The sequence below is a fragment of the Triticum dicoccoides genome, chromosome 3B (genome assembly GCF_002162155.2).
Source record: "Triticum dicoccoides isolate Atlit2015 ecotype Zavitan chromosome 3B, WEW_v2.0, whole genome shotgun sequence".
NCBI classification, from domain to species: Eukaryota; Viridiplantae; Streptophyta; class Magnoliopsida; order Poales; family Poaceae; genus Triticum; species Triticum dicoccoides.
This window is the reverse complement of record NC_041385.1, coordinates 135,411,961-135,429,366: the sequence shown is the minus strand read 5'-3', so window position 1 is coordinate 135,429,366 and position 17,406 is coordinate 135,411,961. Positions and strand designations below refer to the sequence as shown.

Sequence of the window (17,406 nt, the reverse complement as noted above, 5' to 3'; positions counted from 1 at the left end):
CCAGTGGTTAACCGCCAGGACAAACTTTCTATATGCAGGCTTCAGGATCGCATTATCAAAGCATAATCAAACATTGCATTTATCATGGCGGTTCAGCAAAAGTCGTGCATCAGCGCAACAAATCAAAGACTTTTAACTAGCCTATTACAAGGCGCTTTGAGGCCCAAAATGCTGATTGTTCTTACACAACAAAGTTTGTCAAAGAAACACGAATGCCGGATTAAGACTCATTGCCAGGATGACGTGAAGTATAAGGATCTTCAGGAAGCAGTTCAACCTCCTCCTCTCCACCCAGAGGCCGAAAGTCAAGGGTGGTCCAGTCAATCCGGGTCAGAGCCTGAAAGATAGCTTCTTCACTTATCAGATTGGACAGGTCAACATCAGGGGCGTAAGTGTGCTTACGAAATTGGCGGGATAAGGTTTTGCGTTTCTGTCACAGTCGTATCAACTCGATGGTTCTCTTCATCATAAAAAGACCGATGAATAGTCAAGTTAGCCTCTGCAGCTAGCTGACTGGACAATGGCCGCAACTCCTTTGTCAGAGCTTTGAGTGTTTCATTGTCAAATGCTGATCCGTCTGCCTGTTCATCTGGAAATCCCTTGGCGATGTCAACCGGATCCAAGTCAGATATCCATGCTTTGGCCCAAGTCAGTGCCAGTAAAGCGCCAACCCTGGCAACAGATCGCTTCACCTCCTCTATCTGAGCCGGTGTCATGGATAATCTTGCTAATGTGTCCTTGATCAATGTTGGTGCCGGTTTGTTGTAAGAGACTGCAAAGATAACCCGTTGTGCACTAGTATACAGTTGCTCAATCAGTGTATAAGCCGCCTTCAATTTCATCCGCATATCCGTTCCAAGATGAGCAATGCGATGGCCTGCGATGGTTTAATAAATTCAAGTTAAACCGGCGGAGTTGATAGTACTACAGAGCGGGTGTTCTAAGTTACTTACCAAACACGACAGCCGTCATGGAATTCACTTGATGCTTCAGACCCGTCAGCTCTTCTTCCACCAGTTTAAGGGTTGCTTCAGCATCTCCTGCCCACTTCAATAACGCAGCCCTTTCAGTCTCCCAGCTGGTGCGTTCAGTTTTGAAGCCCTCTTTAAGTTGCTCCATGGCCGACAAGGCACCCTTGAGCTCTTCTTTCGCTTTAGAGGTCTCTTCTTGCTGTAACTTAAGGATTTCTTGAAGATCGGCGGTTTGGGACTCTTTGGTCTTCATGTCAGCCTGCAAAGTCAGATGATACAACGGTTAAAAATCTCTTAAAGTCCCAAGCGCATAATAAATTATACACTTGGCACTTGGGGGCTAATGTGGCTTGCTTTTTCAAGTGAGAATTTTTCAAGTCCCAAGGCTCAAATTACGTATTAAGCTTGACACTTGGGGGCTAATGCACATTTGATCAGTCATAAAGGAAAGGCAATTAACAAGGACAGACAGTCCCGGTTTGTCTTCAAGAAGACAAACCGGCCCTTGGGGGCTACTATGTTGAAGTGTTCTTTATATCAAAGTCCCGGTTTATCTTCAGGCGATAAACCGGCCCTTGGGGGATACAATGGAAAAGATACAGGATAGAACAAGTTTCAAAGTATTCATACCTCATAACGCTCCTTCATCAGGTTCACCAAACCGGCTTCAAATTCATGGTTGGTGTACAGGCGGTTTAAAAAGTCGGAGTGAAGTTCTTCAGTGCTAATGTTGACGAAGTTGGATAAGTCCGTCTTCCCCTTCCCCTTGCCTATAGCAACGAATTCCTCCTTGGCGGTATGTTTGGCCAAGATAACCGGATTACCAGGACAGGTGTGAGCCGTGCCAGTAATTACATCATCATCATCATCATCATTTCTTGGTGGACTTGGCGGATTGCTGGTACCCCTAGCTGGACTTGGCGGATTAGCAGCCGGGCTCGACAAATCAGCATCCGGGTTTGGAGGGGTAGCATGCGGGCTCGGCGGATTAGCTTCAGTGCTCTCGCCTTGTGGGATGGAATCATCCATAACATCGGCATTTCTACCGGTGTCCTCAGCAGCCCTCTCCAGTTCAACTTCACCAATGGGGGTACTGGTTTTAGCCTTCTTGCTCTGGCGGGCTTTGGCACTATGATATCACAACAAAGATTAGCACGGTAAACTAAACTATGAAGGAAAAACATAAAGAATAATATACTTACCCAGGGACGGTTTTAAGAGGAGGCAGCTGGGTGGTTGATGAACCGCCAGAGGAATTAGAAGATGCCTGGTAATTTGGATCATACGGATTAAGTGGGTATCTGAAGAAACCCTTCAAAGGATAAAGTTTTTCGGGAGAACAAGTAACCTCTAGACGACATTTCCGGTTTGGCGTGTCCGGTAACCGGAGGAGGTGATTTGCTGGCCACTATGCCGGGTTGTGCGACGCTCTTCAGCTTTATGTGTCTTCAAAGAAAATTTTGGATCCAGATGAGCAAGAGGGTGAGTGTATTTTACTTTCCGAACTGCACGGCGAAATCTTTGAACCGGCGCAAGATCTGAATCGAAGGAAAGAGAGATTACCTCAACATGGCCTGCACGACTGGCTGCCGCATCATCCTAGGAATAGTCATTTTCAATAAGGTGTATGAAAAAGGAACCAAGTGAATCAAGTTCTACCTCTGGATCTCATTCGTCAACATCTTCTGGCGGATCAAAGACTCGGTGGTTTTCTTCTTGCCCGCTTTCTTGGTGACCTTGCTCTTTGCATGGGGAGCCCTAGCCGGTTTAGTCCGTTTCCAGAAGGAGATGTTGGCCTGCAAAATTAAAACAAAGGAGCATTAGCACATTGTTAAAGCGGAGGCGAATCAGTGAGCATTAAATTCAACTTTACCGCTGGCGGTTTGTTGGTGGCACAAAAAGGTGGCAACCCGACTTGGCTGCATGTGATAATCGGTTCTTCCAGCATCTTCTTCACAGATTCAGTAACTGCAATATCTGTCATTACTATTTCGTGATATCGTTGCGGATCCTTGACGTTACCCGTGTATTCATGCATTAATCCGGGGCGGCGACTTAAAGGAAAAATACCCCAGGAGACCCAGCAGCGGACGAGATCAATACCAGTTAAACCGTTGGCCATGAGGGCCCGGAGCTTGGCGAGTTGAGGTGCATAAGTCTTCCGTTCCTGGGCAGATAAGCGTAAAGGTAACGGGTGGCCGTTGCTAAGCCGTTCAGGGCGGTAACCTGGCAAGGGATTTTCTCCAGTAGGGGCAGTATTCCGGCAATAAAACCAAGTTTGGTTCCAATCTTTAGGATGGCTATGGTGTTTTGCATGAGGAAAGTCAACTTCTTTCCTCTTCTGGATTGATACCCCACCAAGTTCTGTGTTAGGACCATCCAAGAACTCTGTGCGGCGGTTCAGATGGAAAAATCCCGGAACAGCTCCATGGATGGTTCTTCTTGAAGGTAAACTTCACAGAATACTTGAAAATTGCATATATTGGACACAGAATTCGGTCCAATATCTTGTGGATGGAGTTGAAGGCTCGTAAGGACATCCCGGAAGAACTTTGATCCGGGCGGGCTGAATCCCCAGTCTAAGTGTTGCATAAATACAATCACTTCTCCATCTTGAGGTTCAAGAGGGCACTCAGAGCCCGGAACTCGCCAATGAAGGACCCTTTTTGGGGCTAAAGCGCCAATGGTGACATATCCGTTGTTTTTTGTCTCCGTGATCCAGGATGGAACCCAGTTGCAAGCAGAGAATTTCTTGGTCATTTTGGGAGGCAAACTGTGAAAGAAAAAATGAAGGCCGGTTTACGATTGACGGTTTAAGTATATTACTCAGTGTTAAACCGGAAAATTGCTATTCAAGTCAAATTGGCGGTTTAAGTGAGGACTAATGGGGTATGGCGGATTGACTATCAAAGATTAAACCGCCCTTAGGCAGAAGAACCAGAGCTGAAAATCTACTAAGTGTTTACAGGAATAGGTTTCGCAATATGGCAGTATAATTTTGGATCTACCGTGGATAAATATTGGATTAACAATCCAGACGCTAAGAGGAATGGACACAATCCAGACGCAGTCCGTTCAGGAGCGGCAAGGTGCTACGGTATGGTGAACTAACAATATGGATCTAGCCGCAGTCCAAAACTATCAGGTGCACATATAAATTCAGGAAAAAGACTAAGAGAAGGGCGCAGAAGAACTGTTGAACGGCGGAGAGCATGGATGAACTCGAAAAGCCCTAATGGAGATCTAGGGTTACAGGAAAGTGAACTTACCAGGGCCACTCGGCGACGGAGGAGCGTTGCTGGGTTTCTGGTATAAACAGGTTGATGCAGCGGCCTTGGTCGGTGCAGATTCGAAGGTCGACGGTGGCGGCGGCGCTAGGGTTCTTCGGGTCGCAAGGAGGAAGACGAGAAGAAAGGGGAGGAAATGGAAGGGCCCGGCGGGTTTTATTTATAACAGGGCAGAAGATAAGAGACAGGTGCGAGAATCGAGGAGCCCAAAGCGGCAAGGGCAGCAACTATCACCTCGATTTCCAGGATGCCATTAAATGAAGGGAATCTTTTTAATCATTTTTTATAGAGATGACATCATGATGATCCGTTGTTGTGTCCAGAGGATGACGTCACGGCGGTTTAGCAAAGTTTATAAAAGAAGGCATCGTGGCATTTTACAAGAAATGAAGGAAGATGTTCCCATGATTTTTCTAAGTATTGAAGATCGACATGAACAGGTTCAAATCAATCTGGGGCCTAATGTTGGGGATATAACTACTGAGTGTAAACCGCCCGGGAGGGGCCGGTTCACCCTTAACTATATTAAAGCCCACGAAGACTCAGAAGATGGTGCTTTACTATGAAGCTTAGAGGCCCGGAGCCCAAAGGCGGATTAGGGCCCATAGTGGTAAACCGGCATAGTCATGTAACTTGTATTGTAAGATAAGGAAAGGAGAGACCGAGCCGGACACTTGTATGAGTCGGCCTCGGGACTCTGTAAACAGGCCGGGCATCAACCCGTGTATATAAGGGGACGACCCGGTGGCGGTTCAAGGACAAGAAACAACAACTCGATAACCAGGCATAGCTTGTTCAGCTCTCTGGTTAGCGAGACCCCAATAATCCCATCACAACTAGACGTAGGCCTTTACCTTCGTCAAAGGGGCCGAACTAGTATAAAAAGCCTCGTGTCCTTTGTCCAGTTTAACCCCTTTAAGCTAACCCATCGCGATGGCTCCACGACTAAGTCCTATAAGGACATTTGATGTGATATTTCCATGACAGAACCCACTTGACCAAGGCCTTAGGAGATTCTTCAAATGCATCTATCTCCTCTTGAAGCTTGTCCTTGCCTTTGTTCTTGTGGTCTTGTAGTAGAAGATCATCTTGAGCTTGTGTTCCCTTGAAGGAAGTGGGATCATACTTCTCTTGTTGAGGAACAAACTTCGTTTTGGGGTATTAATCTTCTTACCACTCAACTCCATTGGCATTGAACTTTCGTTCAAAACCAACACCTTGATTCTTCCGGTGCGTTCCTTGCTTGCGTACAATTTCCTTGAATTGCTTACTCCCAACAAGGCTCTTGTATACACCTTTCTCTATAATTCCCTTAAATAAGCTATTTTCTTGCTCAAGTGTAAGTTGGCTAAGAGAAGCATTAGTGGAATCAAGAGAACTACTAGAAGCAGCAATATTGGATTTAGCATGATTATTGTTACTACTAGAGGAAGAATCCTTATTGTTCTTGTTACTAGACTTGTCTTGAGGCATGTAAGTAGATAAGAGTAAACACTTGACAATGTAATAAGAACTTTTTTTGCGAAGATCATCATTGATTACTTTTAAGAACTCATGCTCTTGCTCAAGATTGAGCTTTTCAAAGCGTAACTTCTCATGAGTCCACAAAAGTTCTCGATGATCCCCTAAGATAGTTTCATGAGCTAACTTAAGAGTGTTTAGTTCTTTAGTTAGAAGCTCAATCTTCTCCTTATCATTGTCATTCGTTTTATCTTATTTAGCATGATTAATTGACGTTTCATCATAGTATTCATCACTAGAGTTGTCAACAAGTAAATCATCATCACCTAAAAAGTCATTTTCATCACTATTGAAATCAACATACTCTGGGTGAGTTACCTTAGGGCCTTTAGCCATGAAGCATCTTCCAATTCCTTCATTTTGTGAATCAAATATGTCGTTGGAGTTGGTCGACACAAGTGCTAGACCGGCAACACCTTCATCTTGAGTATGTTCGGAGTCGGAGTGATAGCTTCTCTCGGAGTGATGTTTAGAGTCGGAACCGTATACCCATTCACCAACATGGGCTTGATGTCTTTGTTTTGTGTAGCTCTTTGATGACTTGTCCTTACTTTCCGAATCCTTGCTTCTCCGGGATGTTCTTCATTCATAACGATCATGTCTACTCCTTCTCTCTCTTGGTGGTGATTCTTCTCTTCTACTTCTTCTCTTGGGAGAATCTTCTCTTCTTTTGTAGGGTGTCGTACACTCATTGGAATAGTGTCCGGGTCTCCCACAATTGTAGCAATTGCGCTCTCGATTGGAAGATCTTTTATCATTGTAAGACCTTGACTTGGAGGTTCTTTCTTTGCTTCTACTCTTGTAGAATTTGTTGAAATTCTTCACCATTAAGCTCAATTCTTCATTGAAGGTTTGTTTCTCACATGATGATGTAGGGGCTTCACATGAGGCTTTGTAAGCACCACTAGACTTGTTGTGAAGTTCCTCTTTATCATTGAGCGACATCTCATGAGCAACAATTCTTCCAATGACCTCCGTTGGCTTGAGATTCTTGTAGTTGGGCATCATGTGGATCAATGTGCACACGGTATCATATTTTCCATCCAATGCTCTTAGGATTTCTTGATGATGAATCTGTCGGTCATCTCTTCACTTCCTAAGCCCGCAATCTCATTTGTGATAAGAGCAAGCCTAGAGTACATTTCAGCGACACCTTCACCATCCTTCATTTTGAACTTGTCAAGCTGACTTTGGAGCACATCCAGTTTGGATTCCTTGACGGAGTCAGTACCTTCATGCATATCAATCAAAGTGTCCCAAACTTCCTTTGCATTCTCAAGACGGCTTATTTTGTTGAATTCTTCAGGGCACAATCCGTTGAAGAGGATATCACAAGCTTGAGCGTTGTACTGCAGCATCTTCAATTCATCCGCACTAGCTTCATGGTTTGGTTCCCTCCCATCAAAGAATTCACCTTGCAAGCCAATACACACAATAGCCCAAACGGCGGGGTTATGTCCAAGAATATGCATTTTCATCTTATACTTCCAACTAGCAAAATTAGTGCCATCAAAGTAAGAACCTCTACGGTGATAATTTCCCTCGCTAGACGCCATACTCTCCTAGGTTGTGAAACCAAGGCTATGACCACCAAAAGCTATGGAAATCAAAGCAAATGGAGATCAAAGCTCTGATACCACTTGTAGGACCTTGAAGAGTGTCTAGAGGGGGGGTGATTAGACTACTTGACCAATTAAAAATTTAACCTTTTCCCAATTTTAGTCTTTGGCAGATTTTAGCAAACTTAGCACAAGTCAAGAAATCTTCACACAATTCAAGCAAGCATGCAAAGAGTATATGAGCAGCGGAATTTAAAGCATGCAACTTGCAAGAATGTAAAGGGAAGGATTTGGAGAATTCAAATGCAATTGGAGACACGGATGTTTTTATCGTGGTTCCGATAGGTGGTGCTATCGTACATCCACGTTGATGGAGACTTCAACCCACGAAGGGTAACGGTTGCGCGAGTCCACGGAGGGCTCCACCCAAGAAGGGTCCACGAAGAAGCAACCTTGTCTATCCCACCATGGCCGTCGCCCACGAAGGACTTGCCTCACTAGTGGTAGATCTTCACGAAGTAGGCGATCTCCTTGCCCTTACAAACTCCTTGGTTCAACTCCACAATCTTGTCGGAGGCTCCCAAGTGACACCTAGCCAATCTAGGAGACACCACTCTCCAAGAAGTAACAAATGGTGCGTTGATGATGAACTCCTTGCTCTTGTGCTTCAAATGATAGTCTCCCTAACACTCAACTCTCTCTTATAGGATTTGGACCTGGTGGAAAGAAGATTTGAGTGAAAAGCAACTTGGGGAAGGCTACACTACTGTAAACAGGGAATTTGCCATCAGCCAGCTCTTTGCCATCTGCCAGCTGATGGCAAAGAACGTCTTTGCCATCTTCTTATAAAAAACAGATGGCAAAGAACTGACAGACGGCAAAGAACATGGTTGCCATCAGCCAATTATTTGCCATCTGCTAGTGGATGGCAAATAATCTTTGCCATGTGCCAGCAGATGGCAAAGAGGTTGGCAAATCCTGTGGCCGTCAAGAGGCTAACGGCGTACCAACCCCACCTCTTTGCCATCTGCCAGCAGACGGCAAAGATTCTTTGCCATCTGCTAGCAGATGGCAAAGAGATGGGGTTATTTTTTTCCAGGTAAAAAAAATTGTGGGATTATCCCCTCCCTCTCTCCCCCACCCATCCAGGTAAAAAAAACACAGGTTCGCATCTCATCCACACACCCCGAACAGCCCGTCGATGGCGCTCTAGGCTCGCCCGCCGCCACCCTGTCGCTCCCCTGCCCTGTCGCCGGCCGCCTCACTCCCCCGCCCCGTCGCCGCCCCCCCGCCCCGTCGCCGGCCCTCCCCCGCCACCCTGTCGCCGGCCCCGTCGCTCCCCCGCCCATTCGCTGGGGCTCAACCTGTGCGTCTACGTGCCGCGGACGCTGGACGACCTGGACGCCGGCCCGCCCTCCACGGGCTCCTCCACCGCCGCGCTCGTCTCGCCGGCGGCCTCCTCCTCCTCCTCCTACGCCACCAGCGCCAACACCACCCCCACCGCCGACCCCGGCAGCGCCAGGGTCCCCGGTGCGCTCATGCCCACCACCCCGACGCCCACCTCCGCCGGCCTTCGCCTCTCCAAGTCCGGCAGCAAGTCCTTCAAGGTACCACCACCACCACCACCACCAAACTACATATCCAGTGTGTTGATTTATCTCTGCTTTCTCGGTTAATTAAGCTCTAATCCCTCACACAAAAACTACTTAAAAGCTTGGATTCAGGTTGTACACCTGTGACGTTCTTGTGCTTCCAATGATGCGCGCAAGTAGCTTTCTTCCATTCTTTCGACACACACACACGCACAAAGTGGGGTGCTGAACACAGGAGGAGGCTGGTCCTCCCTGACTGCACCAGCTCTGCCCCATCTCCTTCCTGTGAGGAGAAAAGGTCAGTCCCATCTCCTTCCTCTTGATATATACTGAACTAGAGGCATATGCTTGGTTGCTCAGAATACATGCTCAGAATGCTTATATCATGCTCAGAATCAGCTGTGCAGGAAGCAATACATGCTCAGAATGCTTATATCATGCCACTTAATAAACCACAAAGAGCATACTTTATTGACTTCACTTTACTACTCACCTGTGATGTTTGGTTGCTCCCTAGCAAAAGCTCAATAATAATTAGACAATATAGAACATGTTCATTTAATTTTAGATTGAACTATGAAAGGTTATATCTCACTATACTCTATATCTGATATCTGATATTTTTGAGCTCTACATGTAGTAACTCAGGAGTTTGGTTTAGGTGGATATGTTGTAAAGCAAACAGACTATTTTCACTTCAATTGGAGAGTAGCCCCTCCTTCCATGTCATACTAAGAGCACGAGTTCAAATCTGGTGGGGTTCGTGCTATCACAACGTTTTGATACTTCACATGTAGTGCTTTTCCTCCTTGATTCTGCTAAGCCATAATTTTTTCTCCTCTTTCCTTTCTATGTGATAATCCATATCACAAGGGGCAAAGCTTATTTCCAACATCCAAACAAACTATAAAATTTGGAATTCTAATATATGGTGAATGCATGCTTCGTATTTGCAGGTTTATAGGACATAAGTATTCTCCCTGGGCTTAGCATCCTATTTCTATTCTGCCACTGGATAGTCAGAATGATCCTTGCACAACACTTGGTTATTTCTCTCATGCTCACTCCATATACATCGTAATAAGATGTTATAAATATATTTTCTTAATACTAGAAATCAGTGTTCTACCTTTACAACTACACGTGCTAAACAATATGTGTGTTTGTCCATGATATTTGTCTAAATGCAGATCAATATATACAGACAGTAGTTTATATACATTTCAACCATAGAGAAATAATGGCGCCGATAAATCTGTAGAAAAAAATTGAACTAATCAAAATATGTGTACCTTTTGGTCCAATTAACTATAGTACCAATATTAGAAAAAAATAAGTATAGTACCAGTTATTATATTTTCCAAATAGTAGTATTTCTTCTGGGTATTAATAATATTCCTATATTCCAATTTGTAAAAGATTTCGCAAGTAAGAAATGTTACATAAATGTATAATGTGATCGTTAATATACCAAGCGTTTGATCAAAAGAAAAATTACTATATACATGCCTATTTATGAGCAGTACACATTACTCGATTAAGTTGTAAAAAGGAGGTGATCAGATTCAACTCCATCCTATATCACCATGTGCAAGGTAGTGGTGTCTTGATGCATATGTGTTGAATCATCTGTACCGTCGATTAGTATTATGTATTGTTCTTACAAAAAAACTGCTTTGTGTGATATGCACACGATTCGTGACTTACATTGATTCACATGATACTTTGGAGTAGAAGATTTCTAATACGTATTTGCAAGTCTATGCATGTCTTATTTTGTCTTTATAACACAGAAGAAACTAGCTATTAAAATATATTTAACTACTTATAAATTGCTGCAATAACAAAAGGAATCTGGCTGTATCATGCACCACAAAGAGCTCATATAAATACATGATTGTCAAGGCGATATAGATATTAGAATGTATAGAAAATATAAATTGTTGGTAGAGACAAGAACTTCTAATCTGAATAATCTATGGTACTTACACTGTAATGAGTATACACAAATCTCTTTTTTGAAATGTCTATGGAAACATACTCTCTTTATAATTCTACCATGCTTCTTTGGAAAAAAGGAAGATATATGCCACAATAGCGCACTTGATCGCAGGTGGTCATCCTCCTGCCAACGAAGAGCATTAAGAGGTCAGCTAACTTCTCTTTCGTTCAGAAGTACATGCTATTAGATGAGATTTTAATTTCTACTGTATGCATTTGTTTTCCCCTATCTTTCGAAAAAATATAAAGACACGCAGATTGTGTGTTGTTGAAAGAAAATTACACTTAATCTATCTCTGTATTGTAACAAGATGTTGTGTTGTACACGTACAATTCAGGCTGATGCTAGTAGCTACTCTTTTCCCTTGCTCTGATCTTCATCTCTACCATGCCGCAAGTATAGCTTGCTCTGCTTTCCCTCTGTTTGTTGGATTCCATCTGGTTTGTGAAATCTCTGTTACCGTTTTTGTCAGCCAGAGGAGAGTTGGACTATTCAGTAGCTTGGCAATGCTAGCATTCTATTTTCAGCATGTTTTAGTATCTATGGAAAATTCTAACTTATTCTTCGTGTTAAATTCATCTAGTTGCACAACAGATATTGTTACCTATACGTAAGAGCTATCTTAAGACACTCCAACCAAGTCTTTTGTTTAAATGGTAAACATTAGATATTTTCAACTATTCTGTGGGTGAGAGTAGTTGCAGGTTATTCATGGAATGGCAGGTGAGTGCACAGCTGCTAGTTACATACATCTCTTTGAGGTCATTGTCTACAGTCTTACCTTGTTGAGATCATCGTTTACCAGTGGGTGATGATTGGCAGAATATTGTCTTACCTTATTTCAGTAGCTGAATGTAATTATCAGGATTGTACTCTACTTTCTAGCTGAATGCAATTAACATGAATTGATACGAGCCAGGTAAAAAAAATACAGAATACTGCTGATCTGCTTATCAGCATCTCCATCATCTGCATTGTCAGCTGGATAGGAACTCTTCCGTTGTGAATATGACAGCAATATTCTGCCAAGGGATGAGTTACATTCAAAAACACCGATTCACTAGGGTTTCGGCTACCGCGTAGCTGGTGTGGCTCCAGCGTTGCTCCGGTGAGTCAGATGCCCTCTCTTCCCTTGCCACATCCCTCCTTCCTTATCTTCTTTACCACGTCCCCTCTAACTCTCTGATCCGTCGTCGCTCGAGCACCAGGATGCCATGGACAGGATGGCCACTTCCTCCCCTGCCCGGACGCCATGGAGTGGCTAGATCTGGCCATGGACGACGATGCCCAGTGACAAGGGACGGCCTGGCCTGCCACCCTGAAGCCATATCAAGGCGGATGAACAAGGAGGAGACCACCGTCGGAGGGGAGCTAGGAGGGGTCTGAAGCAGTCGTCTCTTTCGAGCGCAAAGACGGGTCTGCGGTGGATGCTGGGTTGCAGCTCAGGTCGATGGTGCGGCCATGGACACAACCTCCTCAACCTCGACAACCAATGCGTCGGCAGGGGAGCAACTAATTCCTGAACCTTTGCTTCTCCTCTTTTAATTCGAAGTTCTTAGTTTAGTTCCAGATTTCTATGCATGCCACCTTGTTATGATTAATTAGGTTAGTTTAGTTCCAGATTTCTGAAATCTACTCTACTTACTATTCAGGGTTGATTGCAAATTCAGTTAATTTGCTTGTTGTCATCTATCTCTTTAAATTGAGTTAATTTGCTTGCTGAAATTAGGTTGATGCCTTGTGTACTGTTTTTCTTGATATGTTTGATGTTCATCGATCGTCCAGATTTACTAGCACACCAGATAGAATTTGGGACTGATGCCATTCAATAGATTTTCTAGACATTTTATTGTGTCTCATGCTGAAAAAGAAAATGCACAATTTTGTTCATAGTCGAGCATTGGATGATATTGTATTTGTCATGATGTACATGGTTCATGAACTATGCCAACCTGCAGCTTTGTTGTACTAGTGATAGTAGGATAATGCAAGTTTTGACAATCCATGCATATTTCCGCATCATAATAATCTTCTTCTAGTCTTCTTCTTCTAACTTTCTTCTTTCCCATTTTAAAGATTTGCTTAAGATCACGGAAGCTTGGGTTGATGGAGTGCTTGTATTTAGTTTTTGTTTTGACCTTGTGAAACTTGCTACCTGTGGATGAAACTGTGTAATATTGATGAAACTATGTATATGTATGGATGAAACTTGCTACTATTGGTAACATGTGTTGGATATATATGTGTTCATGACTATTGGTAATATGTGTTGAATATGCTATATTGGTCATATAAATATATTTGTGTTTGATTTTCTGTGAAAATGAACTGATATAAGAAAAAAAAATTAAATGGGGCAATATAGTCACTTTGCCATCTGCTGGCAGATGGCAAAGAGCTTTGCCATCAGCTGGAAGATGGCAAAGAGGCCACGTGTCATCTACATGTAAAATTTGGGCTGACCTATTTGGGCTCTTTGCCATCTGCTGGCAGACGGCAAAGCATGTAGCCTTTGCCATCTGCAGGTAGATGGCAAAGAGCCTGCAGCCTTTGCCATCTGCTGGCAGACGACAAAGTATGTCGTTAGCCTTCTAACGGGGCTAACCCCGTTAAGAGGCTTTGCCATCTGCCAGCTGATGGCAAAGGCACAGGCTCTTTGCCATCAGCCAACAGTCGGCAAAGAAGCCTGTACCGGCAGGGTTTCAGACAAATTGTGTGCCATCTGTTGGCAGATGGCAAAGCCTTTGCCATCCGCCGACCATGCCTTTGCCATTTGCCATGGTAGATGGCAAAGTGCCAGATTCCAGTAGTGCTAGAGATCAAGATTCATATGGTAGGAATGGAATATCTTGGCCTCACCCATGAGTAGGTGGTTCTCTCTTAGAAATGGTAAATTGGAAGTGTAGGTTTGTTCTGATGTCTCTCTCCATGAATGAAGAGGAGGTGGAGGGGTATACATAGCCTCCACACAAAATCTAACCGTTATACACAATTTACCAATCTCGGTGGGACCGAATCAAGAAACTCGGTCGGACTGATTTAGTAAACCTAGTGACCGTTAGTGATTTCGGTGGGACCGACATGTAACTCGGTAGGACTGATATGGTTAGGGTTAGGGCATAACGTAATCTCGGTGAGACCGATTACACAAACTCGGTGAGACTGATTTTGGTAATTAGCTAACCAGAGAGTTGGTCAGGTAAACTCGGTGGGACCGATTCGCTCATTTTGGTGAGACCGAAATGTTACAAAAAGGAAACAGAGAGTTTACATTGCAATCTCGGTGGGACCGATTGCTCACTTTGGTTAGACCGAAACGTTACAAAGGGAAATAGAGAGATTACAATCCCATCTCGGTGAGACCGAGATCCCTATCGGTAAGACCGATTTGCCTAGGGTTTGTGGCAGTGGCTATGACATCTGAACTCGGTGGCGCCGAATAGACAGAATCGGTGGGGCCAAATTTGACTTTGGGTTTAGGTCATATGTGGATATGAGAAAGTAGTTGAGGGTTTTTGGAGCATATCACTAAGCCCTTGAAGCAAGAAACTCATCAAGCAATACCTCATCCCTCCTTGATAGTATTGGCTTTTCCTATAGACTCAATCTGATCTTGGATCACTAAAATATAAAATGTAGAGTCTTGAGCTTTTGAGCTTGAGCCAATCCTTTTCTCCTTAATATTTTGAGGGATCCACTTTCATCATCCATGCCATGCCATTCATTGAGCTTTCCTGAAATATTTGTCTTGGAATAGAATTAGCTCAATGAGCTATATGTTGTTATGAATTACAAAAACCACCTAGGGATAGTTGCACTTTCAGTTACAAAAGTACCCTCCATCGATTTGAACTAGCGGCCCTTTCGGCTCAGGGTTAGAAGGGGGATTTCGCATGTCGGGATTTGGCAACTGGAGGGAGTTTTCACGCGCGTTGTAATTTCGGGATAGCAAGGCACGGGTTGTGAAGGCGCCAGTTTTGGGAGCACGATATCTGAATTTTTGGGATATAACAAGGCGCGGGTTGAATTTTAGGGACAAGCCTAACGTGTAATATTGTACTTGTACATACCAAATCAATTCACATTTCCCTCAACCAAAAAGAAAATGAAAAAAATAAAACTATTGACACAACACAAAGAGAGAGTCTTGCCCCGTTTTAATATACAAATGATATTCAAAGCTACTCCCTCCTTCCATCTAAATAGGGCCTAATGCGTTTTTCGATGCGAACTTTGACCAAATATTAGAGCAATAATATATGACATGCAACTTACACAAAGCGCACCGTTAAATTGGTGTGTGAAAGGAGCTTTCAATGATATAATTTTCACATTGTGCATGTCATGTACTATTAATCTTGTCAATAGTCAAAGGCGATCTTAAAAAACGCATTATGCCCTATATAGATGGAAGGAGGGAGTATGAATCCATGTTATGTCCAATTAAATTTTTTCACTTGCTGTATAATGCATGTAACCTACTCATACCAACATTTTAGTGCATTCCAAATGTCTATACTACCGTTGTAATTCAAACTGAATTTGAATTCGTTTCTCTATTTCAATAAGAATCTACAATCATGATTGTTGCCAACTTCAACCATCATTCGTGTATTACCTTAATAACACACCACATGATTACTATAGAGATAGATATGAACTATGTGTACTACATGAACTCGAATTCTATTTTTTGAATACACTTGATGTAGATTCCAAATAATAGTACATTTGATGTATTAACTATATATTCATAATATAAACCATGTTCCATATGTACACTATGTTGATTACACAAAGTATAGTGCCCCGGCTGCCCCCTACATTATGACAAGTATTTAGACCTGAGCTGCAAAAGCCACACATTAGCCCAAATTATAATCAATGTTCTATATATTATAGGTAGTACTCGCAAGATGCCCATGCGTTCCACAAAACATCAACATGATCAAGGGGAGGACTAATTTGCAAATATGGAGAGGGGTGTGGGTATCTATTTTCAAAATTGCCATAGTTACCTTCCTATCCGTCAGATATAAATCAGACGGCCTATATTGCAGGATGGCAGGCACACCATCATCAACAACTCCATTTTTTATAAGAGTAGAGATGAAATATATTATATGTAGTATAACATGTTCATAACCACACCATGTGTATCACCGTCATATATATTCACACATGCGTCGGTTTAAAACACTATGATAAATTCTTCAAATATCCGAATTCTCTTTTTATAACGAAGTATGATCTCTATTCGTGTTTTACACCCACACAATCCTCTTATCTTTGTAGCTAGTGCTAAAATTTTCTCGTGCATGGACACGCCCGCATCCCTCTCACCCTCCCTCAGCATTCTCTAGCTGCATCGCACAAATTCGTCTTTTCACTTTAGGTCGTTCACCCACGGTGTGTGTAGCCCCCCAGCTCCTTCTTTATGGCACACATCGATCGATATGCCTCTCTAGCCAGGTGTTCATAGCACAAACACAAGCTTCCCCTCTTCTCTTATCACCGTCCATGCCTCACTCCCACCACTCTTTTCATCGATCTCGTACTCGCACACTCCTTCCCCCTCGATATAGTATGCCTCTCGCCCCACCTCCTGGATGCACCCCTCTCTCTCTATCCTTCTCCCCATGCCTCATTTGCTTATAACACACACATGCATGTATACCGATCGATCTCCCAACATATACCTAGGTCAACTTTAGCTATCCCCCCCCATCGATCGACGTACCTCACAAGTTATGTCTCTCCTTTCTCTGACAAAGGACGATTGATCTTCCTATGTAGTTGCATCTGGTTACCACAACCATATTGTCCTCCATCATCATCCGTGCATGCCTCCTGACCCGTCTCTCACACGCACGTGCACAGACATGCAACCATCCCCTCTCTTATTGATATTGCAGGCGTGCCCTCCGTTTGTCTAGCAAGCCTATCCCACCATTTGTTAGAAGCAACTCCACTACCACCCCCTCCAACACTCTAGCTCTGTCTATCTCCCAACCTTATTCCTCTCCTACACATATGCATGGATGTCGATCGATCTCCCTTAATACATGAGGTAGATCGATCTCCCTTAATACATGAGGTAGGCATCTCTCCTCCTCCACACATATACCAGCCATTGTACCTCTATAGTTAATTAGGCCTCCCTCCCCCCCCCACACCGATAGTCGAGCGCTGTAGGTAGGTATCCATGCCACAGAGAAAAACTGCACATGTCCCCCTCTCATGTTCTAGTAGGCCAGCCACTCTATATCTTTGACGTCGGCACACACAAATTCGATGGCACTCTTTATCGATCGCGCGCGCACACACACACACACACACACATCATCCCTCTCTTTGATTCTATGGACACCTCAAGCCGATGATATCTCCACTCTCTTCTCTTGGATCGCCCCCTCTATGTATATGATATATCCAGGACTCTATTTCACACACATTGCGTATGTTACATTTTTT

General features: G+C 43.6%; 1 long non-coding RNA gene across 3 annotated transcripts; it reads left to right on the top strand.

Moving 5' to 3' along the window:
* Positions 1–8,642: 8,642 nt before the first annotated feature.
* LOC119275168 lies at positions 8,643–12,620 on the top strand. Of its 3 annotated transcripts, XR_005135538.1 has the most exons (4): positions 8,643–8,945; positions 9,052–9,228; positions 9,887–12,040; positions 12,141–12,620. It is a non-coding gene; the product is annotated as an uncharacterized LOC119275168 (long non-coding RNA). The 3 variants fall into 3 exon arrangements; XR_005135537.1 differs by having other exon boundaries at positions 9,063–12,040; XR_005135536.1 differs by having other exon boundaries at positions 9,052–12,040.
* The last annotated feature ends 4,786 nt before the right edge of the window (positions 12,621–17,406 follow it).